General features: G+C 42.2%; 1 protein-coding gene across 3 annotated transcripts in view; it reads right to left on the bottom strand.

Moving 5' to 3' along the window:
• The window catches only part of SPIDR (scaffold protein involved in DNA repair), a 313,219-nt gene that overhangs the window by 182,212 nt on the left and 115,226 nt on the right, over positions 1-15,781 (bottom strand). The gene's annotated exons all lie outside the window — the stretch shown is intronic.

The following is a 15,781-nucleotide window of genomic DNA, read 5'->3' as shown; positions in this document are numbered from 1 at the left end:
GGCTCGAGGTCAGGAGGCGGTGCCACACTGGAATCCTCCTGGGAACTGCTTGGTAAAGGAGAAGCTGGCACTACTCTGAAGCTTCCCCCCACAAGTCCTCTGCATCAACTGGGGGCGGTGCGCTCGGCTCCTCGGAAAGGGCGTTACTCGTGGGAACTGGCTGGAGAGCAGGCTGCCCCCCTCCCTCACGATCCTGCTCAGACACAACAATCCCCAACTCTGCTTCTTCTGGCTGCGGAGGCGCCTGAAACTCATGCCTCCCCCCTTCCTGTCCCTTCTGAGTTGGCTGCAGCGCAACAAGATCATGGAATGCTTTAAAGGAAATGGGGGTGCCACAGCATCTGATTGTCCTGATGCGCAACCTATACTCTGGACAAGAGCTTACTATAAGGACAGAATATGGAGAAACCAATTCATTCCCCATCGGAAAGGGTGTGAGACAGGGGTGTATTTTATCACCCTATCTGTTTAATCTATACGCATAACATATCATATGGAAAGCAGGACTGAACCAAGATGAAGGAGGTGTGAAAATTGGAGATTTGGAAATTATTTAAGATATGCAGATGATACCATACTAGTAGCAGAAACCAGTAATGATTTGAATTGAATGCTGATGAAAATTAAAGAGGAAAGAACAAAAGCAGGACTACAGCTCAATGTCAAAAAGACTAAAGTAATGACAACAGAAGAGTTGTGTACTTTTAAAGTTGACAATGACGACACTGAACTTGTCACAGATTATCAATACCTTGGCACAGTCATTAACCAAAATGGAGACAATAGTCAAAAAATCAGAAGAAGGCTAGGACTGGGGAGGGCAGCTGAGAGAAGTAGAAAAGGTCCTCAAATGCAAAGATGTCTCATTGAACACTGAAGTCAGGATCATTCAGACCATAATATTCCCAATCTCTATTGTATGGATGTGAATGTTGAACAGTGAAAAAAAGCAGATAAGAGAAAAATCAACTCATTTGAAATGTGGTGTTGGAGGAGAGCTCTGTGCATACCATGGACTGCGAAAAGACAAATTGGCAAATTAAACCAGAACTATCACTAAAGGTAAAGGTGTCCCGCACTTGTAGTGCGAGTCGTTTCCGACTCTTAAGGTGACGTCTTGCGAAGTTTACTAGGCAGACCGTATATATGGGGTGGGATTGCCACTTCCTTCCCCGGCCTTTCTTTACCCCCCAGCATATGCCGGGTACTCATTTTATCGACCACGGATGGATGGAAGGCTGAGTGGACCTCGACCCCTTTTACCAGAGATTCGACTTCCTCCTCCTGTTGGAATCGAACTCCGGCCATGAGCAGAGCTTCGGCTGCATTACAGCCGCTTACCACTCTGCGCCATGGAGGATCACTATCACTATAAGCTAAAATGATGAAACTGAGGTTATCATATTTTGGACACATCATGAGAAGACATGATTCACTAGAAAAGACAATAATGCTGGGAAAAATAGAAGGGAGTAGAAAAAGAGGAAGGCCAAACAAGAGATGGATTGATTCCATAAAGGAAGCCACAGACCTGAACTTACAAGATCTGAACAGGGTGGTTCATGACAGATGCTCTTGGAGGTCACGGATTCATAGGGTCGACATAAGTTGTAATCGACTTGAAGGCACATAACAACAAACTCTGTGAACATGGCTGTTTTTTAATTAATTTCAACAAATTATGAGGCCACTAACAGAAAAAAGTCCAACAGGGATCTCGATTTTTTCTCTTATTTTATTTATTTTATTGCTTATTTTATTTGTTATTTGATTTATATCCCACCCTTCTTCCCAGCAGGACCCAGGGAGGCATTGTTTTACAGTTTGAACTCTAGGTTCTCTCAGAGTGTGTTGTGTATCTCCATGAAAACTTACAGGGTTGTTAAGCAAGCATTTGAGTTCAGGACTATAAGTATTGTAAGTTTTTGTTTTGAAATGAGCTTATGGGAAGCAACAGAATGACATGGTGGGAGGACAGATTGAGTAGGTGTGTTAGTGCTTTCAGGCCTTGGGGTGATCATCAGAACTGATGACTTGGATAGCGTGCAGTTGGGAAATGAGAGTGGAGCAGAAGACAGATCAGTGCGCACACACAAACACACCTGCCCCTCGTGCAAGCATCCGCAGGCAGGCAGGCATTTGGGCACATGGGAGGGGTGAAACCCTCAACTGCTGCAGCATCCTGGAGACAGAGATTGGGGGCGGCGGATTGTCGGTGGAAGAATGGGGGGATGCTGGCACAGTCTCAGAGATGGGGGGCAAGCAAATCCTGAGCTTCCTCACTGCTCCTTGGCTCCTTCTGGGCCAAAGGTGAGATCTGGGTGGCCTTGCAAATAAGAATAATTTTTAAAAGGAGATGGCAGTGAATCAGGAGCCAAGAAAGGCAGGCAGGCTGGCTGCCAGGGAGGAAGAGGGAAAGCAACCTTTCCTTGCAGCCTTGCTTATTTTTGTATCCCCACCACTACCACATTGCTGCTTCTTTATTAATTATTATTATTATTTTTAAAAAGCTCAGCAGGTTGTTTGAGGCTGGGGGTCTACATACTGGGGCTGAAATGTATTTATTTATTTAATTATTGTATTTATATCCCACCTTTCCTCCAAGTTGCTCAAGGTGGTGCACATAATCCCCCCCTTCCATTTTATCCTTACACCAACCCTGTGAGAAAGGTTAGGTTGACAGATTGTGTCTGGCTCAAGGTCACCCAGTGGTTTTCATGGATGGGTGATGATTTGAACTTGGATCTTAGTCCCACTGATGTTGGAAGACAAGACTGTACATCTTCAGATTATGTGGAGCATATTACTCCTATGCTTTATCAACTTCACTGGCTCTCAATTTGTTTCTGGGCTCAGTTCAAAGTGCTGGTCCTGACCTTTAAAGCCCTAAACAGCTTTGGACCAATGTACCTGAGGGACTGCTTAGGCCCATATGTACCTGCCCGGGATTTAAGATCATCTGCCTCTGGTCTCCTCTGCGTGCCTGGAGTGAAAGATGTTAGATTGACAGGCACGCGGGAGACAGCTTTTTCAGCTGTGGCCTCCAAGCTTTGGAATACTCTACCCCAAGAAGTTTGCTCTGCTCCCTCCCTGTTGGTTTTCCAGAGATCTTGTTCCAGAGAGCCTTTGGGAGGGATTAAAGGTACAGCCTGACACTGATTTTATGCCTTCTGCGTTAAATTTTACCTTTGTAGTCCCTTTAGTACAAATCCTTATATATGTGTGTCTGTGTGTGTGTGTGTATTGTATTTTATGTATTTTGTTTGTATTTTATGTATTTTAAATTTATTTTAATGTTTTTGTGATTTTACTGCTTACAATTTTATTATGTACATGTTTGATTTTTTTCTTGTAAGCCGCCCTGAGTGCCCTATTATAGGGTACAAGGGCGGGATAGAAATATTTTAAATAAATAAATAAATAAATTTTCAATTTAACATTGTGAAAAATCCATGCTGGCTATAGTATACAGCCACTCTTGTGGCTGTATTATTAATGTTGGTTACTGTGACACTGCTACATGAGTGAGGCTAGATTCTGTTGGACTCCTGTGCCAGGGGATCAGGACAGATACAAAATCATGGAGTTGATTTGAGGTAATGTTGGGTTTCCTGTTGCAGTAGCTAGAGGTTTTGAAAAGCAACTACTGTCTGAAGAGGATCTGACCTGCTCAGCCTCTAGCTCCTCAGCCTGTCATCATTCAGTCTGATGACATGGTGATGACAGCTTCTTGGCCCCTAATCTTGGCAGCCACTGTGGAGGGTCAGTCTATCTTGCCCTCTGAAAACATCCTGAGCCTTCATCATGTTCAAAATGGGTCATTACAAGCCTGCGCCTTGGACTCAGAAAGATGAGGGTTCAGGTTTGGCTGTGCTACTAGCTCCTGAGCCACTTACTTCATCACTTTTGATCCTCACTTTCTCCACGTACGCAAAAAGAAAACACTAGGCACCTCTCCTGTATGGTGCCTGAAGTCTGAATAACCAGAGCTATGCATGCAATATCATTATGTAAGCTCTTTTCAAAACTACAGACTTGAGTTCCATAAACTCACAAGCACAATTCTGTTTAAAATCTTTTGGTCTGAAATTAGAATCTTCACAGTTTACCTGTTCAGGTTGTCAACAAACTGTCAGGAATTATGAGTTAAGTGGATTTTTCCAGTCATGAAAATATTATCTGCCTTTAAAACAACTGGAGTCATTCCCCCTGTAAATCTATTGCATAAATCCTTTATTTCTAATCCCTTCTAACTAACCTTGAATCACACATAATGTTTACACATTCCACATGCCATTTGAAATGTACAGATGACAATATAAAATTCTGCCTCTTGGCTCTAAATTCTAAAGCCCAAACAAAAGAGGTTATACAGAATGACAACTGGAAGTTCAAACAGGGCTGACAGTATTGTATTTATATTGATTACATCCCCCCAAAAACATGTAGAATTAACAAGGGGAACAGAACCAATGCAATGGATAGCAAATTGCCAGTGGAAATGGGAGACACTGTTCTAATCCCCATTAGGTATGAAGCTCACAACCGGAGCATGAAAAAGTTAATATCTGTCAGCCAATCTTACTTCACAGGATAACTGCAACTATAAATAAGTTGCTAACAATGGAATAAACATTATTAATAAATGTGTTTTAAAATATCACACAGTGGGCAGTACATGCAAGGTAGGGATGGAGAAGAATTTTGTTTGGTCTACATTTTTAAGAGAACTTACCTAATTCATACATCCCAGACCAATACATAGATTGGAACATAGTTGTCCTTCAAATTTTGTGATACAGTTCTCAGCTCAAAAGACACACCAAAATGTATAAAATATGTGTATTTTAGGATAAAATAAGTTTAGAAATATAGATAAAACAAGTATTGAGATATGTATTTAAATACATACTTTGAGATTAAATATGCATTTAAATAATATTTTGCAATATACTATTTAATTATTATTTAAATATTTAAGTATGTATTTTCATTCTGACTTTTTACACGTATCAGTTTAATGCAAAATGGGATGGAAAGGCCTTATGAATAAACACATACAAAATTGACACAGACTAGAAATAGGCTGATCTGTCCATCCCCAGTGCATGGATAGCACTAAGCAGACCCAAAATGTATATAAGATAAGAACAGAGCAACCTATTCACAGATGCAGTTACTGGTGATGGTCCTAACTTTCTACATCTGCTAAGTGAACTTGCAGATCAATCCAAACCCAAGACCCACCATGACGAGCAAGTTTGGAATAGGTGGATCTTGTGCTGGGCTGGCTGAACCAGGGCTCAGCTGGCATAACACCCTCATCCCAGCTGAGCTGGGATTCAGCTGTCATTACTCCCTCAGATGGGCTCAGCTGGTGGAACTTAAGCCAATGGAGCTTATGCAGGGGTAAGTCCCCCCCAAAAGGTGCTATGGGGGTGTGGTAGGAGCAGGATGGGGCAAGAAGAGACTTGCACTTAGTCCAAACCTCTTTTAGCTCAGTCATGTGACCTGGCAAAATGTACACTGTCAAAAAGGATGGTGTAAGTCAAACTCTATTTTAAAGGCTTATTTTTCTCTCTGCCAGGCTCAGGCTGACTCAGCCAGCAGTAGCCCTACTACTGAATGGATTTTGGATTAGGAGTAACGTATGCTGGCTTAATTTAAACTGGAGTAAATTTCACCAGCTTCCAGTACTAGAATTGCTCTGCCTGTATCTGTAGTTAAAAGAAGCCCAGAATGCCAATTATGTTCATATTCCCAAAAGATGTTGCCTTAGCAGGTCGTTAAATCTGCTTCCCTGCAGATTTTTGAAGATCTGGAAGAGTTTGGAGATTTTTTTCTATGCTAAATGCTTAGGATGGGTTGTTCCCACAAGTATAATTCTATTAAGTCTGCAGCACATGTCAGTTACGTAACATCATTTTCCCATTGTTCTTCCTTTCTGTTCAAGAAGGTTCCACATACTTGAGTACAGGTGTACCCAACTCATCCAGAAGGCATCTGGCAAGGGAAGCTTTTGAACATAAAATGTTGTTAACTTTATACACACTGTACAAACTCATGTAAGTGCTACTTTAGGCTAATCATAAAATCCTATATTTGAAAAATGTTTCCTTTTACCCAAGTAACACTCTGGATAGCCATATGCTAAACAATGAACATTTAATCCTGCTTGGAACTAAAATGTATTTAATCTGCCTTTTTAAGTGACATGCTTTTACTTTCTTCTGGTTTTCCTAAGAACCCCTAACTCAAAAAGATTTTTTTTATTTCTGTACTTTGTTTATCACTATAAAAATGGGGTGACAGGAGGACACAAAGAGAACACTGGCCACCTGCCATTCCCTGTCGGTCTAAAATAATAACTTCTAGCATTCATTACAATTGAGAATGAAAACTATCAAATACAGTGCCAAGGAAGTAAAGCTGAGAGGATGAAAAAAGCCACAAAAGACTGTTCACCCAAAAGTTATTGCTAAAAGACTGCTGGCCTAAAGTAAATGGATACTGCTTTGCCACACCATGGGTGGGTGGGGCAGAATCTTTACTGCAGGAGAAACAACCATGATGCAGGGAGATTGCCTGTTCATCTTATCAGTTTCGAACAATAAATATGCACACTTCAGAGCTGGATATGGGAGCATATCACCAAACACTAAATGTCTAAGTACTGAAGAAGATTCATAAGATGCCAGGAAAATGATTGTACAAGTAGGGGAATTCTTGCTGTTTTCAACTAGGCAGGGGTTCCCAAACTGTGGCCTATCGAACCACCAGTGGTCTATGAGTTTCATTCAGGTGGTCTGTAGTGTCTGTAAAAATACAATTAAAAATCATACAGCACGTAGCACAGTGTATTACAATTGCTACAACAGAAGGAAAAATCATTAAGCGGTCTGCCAAGACATTCAACAATTTCAAGTGGTCCATGGGGGGAAAAGTTTGGGAACCACTAAATTAGGGCTTGTTGGCTTATTATATAGAGAAAACTATACACTGCATGAAAATGCTCACAATAAAGCCTCAACTTTTAAATTTCCCTCTGAAGAAAAATCAGCCTCAGAAGGCTGCAAGCTTAAGCAGCCAAGTGGATGTTTGTTTTTAATCCTTTCACCGCCACCTGATTTCATCATATATAAGATTAAGAGTTCTTAGACAGAATGCTGGAACAACAGCAGCAAAGAGAAGTGGAGGTGGAAGGACAACAGCATGTGGTAGCAGAAGAGGAGACTGCTTTGGAGAGGAACAACGAAGTGGAGGAAACTCCATGGGAAAGGGTAACAGTTAGGAGCAGAAGAGCTAAAAGACACCCTTCCCCAGTGGAACTATGGAACCGCTTTCAACCACTCTAGAATGAGACTAGAGACAGCCTGTGGTGGAAGAATTACAGGAGACCCCGTGTGACAACGAGCAAGAGGCTGAAGCTCAATCAAGCAGGGGCAATGAAACCATGCCCCACAACAAGAGAAGAGTCCTAATAGTGGGAGATTCCCTACTGCGTGGGATTGAAACCCAAGTATGCCAAGAAGATCCATGGACTCGCCAGGTATGCTATCTATCAGGAGGACGGATTAGAGGTGTGAGGGAAGGGTTGCCATCACTCATCAAGCCCACCGACAGGTATCCCTTTCTCCTCATCCATGTAGGAACAAATGATGCTGTCAAACGAAGCTATGAAGAAATCACATCAGACTTTGAAGCTCTGGGAAGGAAACTCAAGAACTTTTGGGCCCAGATAGTTTTTTCATCCATCCTTCCAGTACTTAGAAGAGGAGTAGAAAGGGAAAGAAAAATACTCCGTGTGAATGAATGGCTACGAAGGTGGTGCCGACGTGATAGATTTGGATTCTGGGACCACGGGCTATGCTTCCTGGAAGATGGATTGCTGGCAAGTGATGGGTTGCATCTCACAAGGACTGGAAAGAATGTTTGGCCACAGCATGGAGAAGTTCATCAAGAGGGCTTTAAACTGAATCCTAAGTGGGAGGGAGACGTAAACTTGGTGGTAACGACTGATGAAGGCTTGTGCACAGTAACGGGAACAGAGAGATCGGCTGTAATAGGGACCAGTGACAGAAAAATGTAGTAAGGAAGCCAAGCCATAAATCACATGGTCTTCGATGCCTGTATACTAATGCACAGAGCATAGGAAAAGAGCAGGACGAACTTGAAGTCTTAATACAGGAGGACAATTACGACTTGATAGGTATAACTGAAACTTGGTGGGATGACTCCCATGACTGGAATACGTATAATACATAGAACTTTTTTGTTGTTGTTTTGTTGTTTTGTTTAGCAATCTTCTATTTGCATGACTGGAATACAGCAATTGAAGGATATAACTTGTTCAAAAAGAACAGAAGACATAAAAAGAGAGGTGGAGTCGCAATATATGTTAAAAATATATATCCCTGCACAGAAACACAGGAAGATGAGCTTGGTAGTTCCACTGAGAGTATCAGGATTAAAATTAATGGGGCAAGTAATAAAAGGAATGTGGTGCTTGGCGTCGATTACCGACCATCCAATGAAGGAGAAGACGAGAATATAACTTTTGAAATGCAAATTGCCAATGTTTTGAGGAGGAATGATGTAGTAGTAATGGGGGATTTTCTGATATCTGTCGGGAGACAAATTCTGCCAAACACTGCCCCTCCAAGAAATTTCTGGCTTGTGTTGGAGATAACTTTCTCCTACAGAAAGTAGAGGAAGCAACCAGAGGATCAGCTATCCTGGACTTGATTCTAACCAATAGAGATGATTTGGTGGATGAAGTGGGAGTTACGGGAATTCTGGGGGAAAGTGACCACATCATACTTGAATTCTTGATTTTAACAGAAGCAAAAGCTGAGAGTAGCCATACGTGCACCGTGGACTTCAGGAAAGCTGATTTTAATAAACTCAGAGCAATTGTAAGTACAGTTCCATGGCAAGCCACCCTAATGAGAAAAGGAGTCCAAGACGGGTGAGAGTTTCTAAAAAAGGAAATTCTAAAAGTGCAATGGCAAGCAATTCCAACAAGGAAAAAAGGGGGGAAACAACAGAAGAAGCCAATGTGGCTTCACAAAAAGCTTAGAGATGACCTGAAAACAAAAAAGGACACATACAGGAAGCGGAAAGAAGGCTAGGTCACAAAGGAAGAGTACAGGCAGGTATCACGGAATTGCAGGGATGGTGTCAGGAAGACTAAAGCTGAGAATGAGCTGAGATTAGCGAGGAATGCTAAAAGCAACAAAAAAGCTTTCTTCAGGTATGTCCATAGTAAAAGACAAAGAAACGGTGGCACAGCTACTCAAAGAGGATGGCAAACTGCTAACAGATGACAAAGAAAAGGCAGAAGTCCTCAATTCCTACTTTGGCTCAGTCTTCTCCCAAAAAAGGATCTGTGACCCTCCCGGGAAACATGAAGCAGAAGGGGCAGGATTGGAGCTTGAGATTGATAGACAAACGGTCAAGAAATACCTAATCACTTTGAACAAGTTCAAATCGGCAGGGCCCAATAAACTGCATCCTAGAGTATTGAAGGAACTGGCTGAAGAACTCTCAGAACCGCTGTCTATTATCTTTGCAAAATCATGGGGGACTGGTGAAGTGCCGGATGACTGGAGGAGAGCTAATGTTGTCCCTATCTTCAAAAAAGGCAAAAAGGAGGAACCCGGGAACTACAGCCAGTCAGCCTAACATCAATCCCTGGAAAAACTCTGGAGCAGATTATAAAGCAGTCAATCTGTAAGCACCTTGAAAACAATGCAGTGATTACTAGGAGCCAACATGGATTTATGAAGAACAAATCCTGACAAACTAATCTTATCTCATTTTTTGATTGGGTAACCTCCCTTGTAGACTGTGAATGCTCTGGCCATAATATACCTCGACTTCAGCAAAGCTTTTGACAAAGTGCCCCATGATACTCTGATTAGCAAGCTAGCTAAATATGGGCTGGATGGAACAACTATCGGGTGGATCCACAGTTGGCTCCAGAATCGTACTCAAAGAGTGATTATCAATGGTTCCTTCTCAAACTGGGCAGAATAACGAGTGGGGTACCACAGGGCTCGGTCCTGGGCCCAGTGCTCTTCAACATTTTTATTAATGACTTGGATGAGGAGGTACAGAGCATGCTTCTCAAATTTGCAGATGATACAAAATTGGGGGGCATAGCTAATACCGTGGAAGACAGAAAGAAAATTCAAAGGGACCTTGATAGGATGGAGCATTGGGCTGAAAACAACAGAATGATATTCAACAGGGATAAATGCAAAGTTCTACACTTAGGAAAAAGAAACCAAATGCACAGTTATAACATGGGGGATACTTGGCTCAGCAATATGACATGTGAGAAGGATCTTGGAATTGTCGTTGATCACAAGCTGAATATGAGCCAACAGTGTGATGTGGCTGCAAAAAAGGCAAATGCTGTATTAGGCTGCATGAACAGAAGTATAGTTTTCAAATCACGTGAAGTATTAGTTCCCCTCTATTCAGCACTGGTTAGGCTTCATCTTGAATACTGCGTCCAGTTCTGGTCTCCACACTTCAAGAAGGATGCAGACAAACTGGAACAGGTTCAGAGCAGGGCGTCAAAGATGATCAGGGGACTGGAAACAAAGCCCTATGAGGAGAGACTGAAAGAACTGGGCATGTTTAGCCTGGAGAAGAGAAGACTGAGGGGACATATGATAGCACTCTTCAAGTACATGAAAGGTTGTCACATAGAGGAGAGCTGGGGTCTCTTCTCGATCGTCCCAGAGTGCAGGACACGGAATAATGGGCTCAAGTTGCAGGAAGCCAGATTTCGACTGGACATCAGGAAAAACATCCTAACTATTAGAGCCATATGACAATGGGATCAATTACCTAGAGAGGTAGTGGGCTCTCTGACACTGGAGGCATTCAAGAGGCAGCTGGACAGCCATCTGTTGGGAATGCTTTGATTTGGATTCCTGCATTGAGCAGGGGGTTGGGCTTGATGGCCTTATAGGCCCCTTCCAACTCTACTATTCTATGATTCTATGATCCCAGCTGTAACTTACAGAGAGAAAAGTACTAGAGGAAAGGGTTAAATTCCCCCTTTCTCCCCCCTCCCTCCAGTTACTCATTTGTTTTAATAACTGAAGACTTTCTTCCACATATTTTCACTTAACATCTATACCACCACCCTCAAGAGTTTGGTTCTACGAGAAGCACCCACTCTGCAGAAATTGTTTTTGAAAGCCTTTTGAACATAAATCTCAAATGTTAGGGATTAATGGGAGAATGGGAAAGAAAATGTAGCTCAGGGGTGGGGAACCTTTTTGCCCGGGCAGGCCAGATCATCATCTGTCTCCACCCATGTAGTCCAACTTTTGACAGTTACTTGACATCGTAACATCGGGAGATTGACAGGTGGATTGTCCCACTCACCTATCAAAGTCCTTTCCTCAGCGCTTCCCAAACTGCAAGCATCGGGCTAGAAAAGCTGGTTTCTGTAGCCCTCAGCTGCTTGATTGAGTTCAACTCAATCACAAGGAACTCAGTCACACAGCTCATCCAACAACCTTGAGGCTGATGGGCAGTGACTTCAAGCCTGCCTTCTGCAGGGATAAGCTATATGAGCGAGTTTCCCAAGGGAAATCAGTCACATGGGCAATCCAGCCACATCTCTACCTGCCCTACACCTGAGGTCAGGTGTGAGACAAGTGGGTGTAGTTTGAGGAAAACTGCCTTGCAAACCAAATAAGGCCTATGTGCCATAGGTTTCCCACCCTGGGTATAGCTAGATGGCGATGATACAGGAATTAATTTCATTTGAGACAACACACAAACACAACAATGTAAACATTAATGGGCACTGAGGAGGGAGAACCGTATTTTATCCAGAAATAGCAAACTGTGGTTTAAGCACTGGAAAACTATGATTCTTCTACAACTGAAGGACAACAGGGAGGGTAAGAAAGATGATGTTTAGATCCCTACACAAGGTGAATGAACTAAAAGAAGGGTGCATGGTCTCCCACAGGAGCTGAGCATTACTTTACTTGAAGGGCCATAGGTCAGGACAGAGCACCTGGTTTGCATGTAATGGAACTTAGTTTAATCTCTGGTATCTCCAGGCAGGGCTAAGAAAGACTCCTGTCTGAAATCCTGGAGAGCCTCAGCCAGTTAGTATCAACAATACTGAGCTAGATGGATCAACTGCCTGACTTAGCTTCTACGGTGTTTCGGTGGGATTCAGTCACGTATCAACAAATCCAGGTTGCACAATTAAAGTTGATCTGGAGTTCTTGTGCTACCTACCCATCTTGGGAAGTGTAGAATAATATTTGCTTGATAACATTATCTAACCTCCCTGTAAGCAAATCAAAATGAATGCTCAACACATGGTTGATGTCATTTAACCTCCCTGGAAACTCTGTGTAAACAAATGAGGATGAATGCTCAATCCCACCGACAAAAACAGCTAGATTGGCGGGTACAAGAGAGAGGGCATTCTCAGTGGCGGCCCCCACCCTCTGGAACTCCCTCCCACAAGATCTTCGGCACGCCTCTTCCCTAAATGCATTCCGTAAAGCCTTAAAGACCTGGCTCTTTCAACAGGCCTTTGGGATTTCCGGGGAGGGTTAATTGCTAAGATTGAAATGCCTCCTACCCTGTTTTAATATTGCTGCTGTATTGTTTTTATATTGTATTATTGTATTTTATCTTATTGTGTTTTAACTGTTTTGTACGTCGCCTAGAGTGGCCTCTGGCCAGATAGGCGACACAGAAATTAAATTTATTATTATTATTATTATTATTATAATGAATAGGTTGTCTTGAAATGATCCAGGAAAATTCATATGTACATCACATTCATTTGGTATTACACTCACATACTGAGATATACAAGAAAAAAATGCTAAAATGGGTGTTAAGTATTTATTAATAGTATGGATATTTTTCCACCCAAAGTCTGAAATATATCCAGTAGCCACCATTGAGACATTTTGCTAATCAACTCATAATGGGATTATAGACACACTGTAATTATTCCACAGCTGCATGGTTTGTTCTTGACTACAACTGGTATAGCACAGTGGGGAGGAAAGCCTGGCTGGGAATCCAGAGTCTGAGAGTTCAAATCCCCGCTCATGTCTCCTGGGTGTAAAGGGTCAGCTAAAGATCACCCCACAGTGAGTGGCTCAGGGGTTATGTGCCCTGCCACCTGTGCAGCCGTGAGTAAGCTGCACAGTCCCAAGGAGCCCAGTTGTCTGCAACTGCCAGCTGGGGGGCAAGGAAGGGGCTGGCTTGTGCAGCTGTGGCAAGCTGAGCAGGCCCTAGCCAGCTGGGGAGGACTAGCCTCAGAGGGAGGCAATGGGAAACCCCCTCTGAATATCACTTACCATGAAAACCCTATTCATAGGGTAGCCATAAGTCGGGATCGACTTGAAGGCAGTTCATGATGATGATGATGACAGCTTGCGGTTAAGGAGGTGAGAGCTTGACCATAAGCTAACCTTGGCTTAGCTACCATGCTACCATGCTACGAGCTAAAAAGACCAGAGAGGAGCAAAGTGGGTGTAAGCTCCTCTCTGAAAGCCTGCGTCTTTGCAATAGGACACAACAGGTGCAGGTGGCTGTGCTCTGACCCAATTAATTCCAATACCAATACTAAAAACTAATGAGTATTAATACTGACAATTATTGTGAGTGAACTAGAGGACCAACAAGTATACCCATCCATCTTAAATTATTCAAGAAGAAGTAATTCAAGCTCCTTCCTCTCAGCAACGTGAAGGTGCAATACTCATAAGCCTGTGCTAACTGTTCTGTTTTGCCAGAACCCAGTCTCTTGTATTCATGTACTGGAACCTAACTGGAAGAGATAACCACCCTCAAGTGCCATTTTCACTCTGTGGCACATTAGTTAATAAACTCAACTCCTGATGTTTTAGGAACTTTACACCCCTATCTATATGGGCTGTCACTCAGGTGCTACCCAGGAACACTTCAAATGTATATAATGCTTTGAATTTAGATGCAATTTATTCCATCCATGTTCAAAGTGTTATGAATTTGAAACTTGAAGTGTGCTCTTTCAGATGGTGTTGAATTCGTTTTTGGATCTTACTTATTGCAAGAGATATTGAGCTGCATACAGAAGAGGAGAAACAGAAAATTACAAATACACATGACATCCAGAGATCTAACACTGGTTCTCCTGCAATTTTTTTTTTAAGTTTAATAGAGCTGCACCAGCCCCCAAATACAGCTGAAAGTGTAGCACTGGTGAAAGTAGGGTTAACACTCTTTCCCCATGCCATTTTCCCAATGACCCCCTCCCCCTCACGAACAGCTTCTATTTGCCCTGCAGGGGAAAATATATAGGGCCCATACCGGGTAACCCATCCTGGAAATGTTTTTCTCAAAACACCAAATAAAGCCAAAACCTAGGATTTACCTTCATCGGGAAGTTAGTCTCTTCTCTTTCATCAGTGACATTATGACAGTATGGATTGTATGCTATAAAGTTTCTAAAGGGATTTAACAAGACTCCAAAAGTTAAGATGGTCCAATCCCATCTCATTGATCTCTGAGCTCATCTGTCTCTGGGATGTTTGCCTTGAGCAACCACACAGAAGCAAGAGAAGTGCAGATGTCAAAAACTATCCTGCAAGCATTTTAAGAAATATTACAAGGGAAAACAAAACAAATAACATCTCAAATGGCAGCAAAACAGCAAACAAATTACAGCTAGATTTCCAGTAAAGATAATTTTATAAAAAATTGCTTTAATGCATTACAGCAGGATACTAATTTTTTTTACATTCCATTGGCCTTATCAGCCACTGTGGATAGAGGTTAGACAGCTATCTAATATGGCTTTCTTTTAAACCCCACAGCCAAAAGAAGCTAAATGCATGCACAAGCAATGAAACTTAAAGTAAAACGTTTAGAAAAATGTTTTACTGCAACAGCTACCATGGTTGAAGAATCAAATGGCTGCCAGAGCGGCTTACAAATCACTATACACAAACAAAATCCATGATTTTAGGCTTACAAACTACAAAGGAAAATGGATTAGCAGGAAGGAGGAAATAAATAAATCCAGATATAAGTTATCTTAGTTACAAGTTCTTCTACAGAACAACAGGGATGGAAAAGCTTAAGGAGATAAGGCACCAAAAGTTGCTGGTCTCTTGGCTGTGTCAACAGTGCAGCCCTGTCTCTTCCTGCCTCTGCTGCAGTCAGATGTAAAGGCTGCCAGGTAACACTTGATGGAGAGAGGAGCCTGGCTTTTTGCCAATGGTGGCAATGCATCCATTCTAAACTACACCCTGATGGAATGTCTACTGCCAGGTAAACATATCTTCTTTTTTATTTAAGTTAAGGACTCGCTTCTTAAATATTTGTTTGCACTTTAATTACATAATTCATTACCAACAACAGAATGGAAATTGCATGATGAGCTGGAGCAGTCCACACTACATCCTGTGTTGTCACTATTTTTATTCTTTTTCCTGGTTTTTAACACACCACACTAAATGAGAGGTATAAGCATATTCAGAGCTTGGAAAAGTTACTTTTTTGAACTACAGCTCCCATCAGCCCAATCCAGTGGCCATGCTGGCTGGGGCTGATGGGAGTTGTAGTTTTAAAAAGTAACTTTTCCAAGCTCTGCAGTTAAATCCTGTCACTAATTGCTCATAGTCCCAAGGCATCTCACATTTTTCTGATATAGCCACAATACAGGTTGTATATCCCCAGTCTTAGACAATGTGATTGTTTTGTGTCTCATTAGTGATAAATGACTTTTAGC

Source organism: Rhineura floridana, chromosome 1 (genome assembly GCF_030035675.1).
Source record: "Rhineura floridana isolate rRhiFlo1 chromosome 1, rRhiFlo1.hap2, whole genome shotgun sequence".
NCBI classification, from domain to species: domain Eukaryota; kingdom Metazoa; phylum Chordata; class Lepidosauria; order Squamata; family Rhineuridae; genus Rhineura; species Rhineura floridana.
This window is presented reverse-complemented; position numbering and strand designations above follow the sequence as displayed.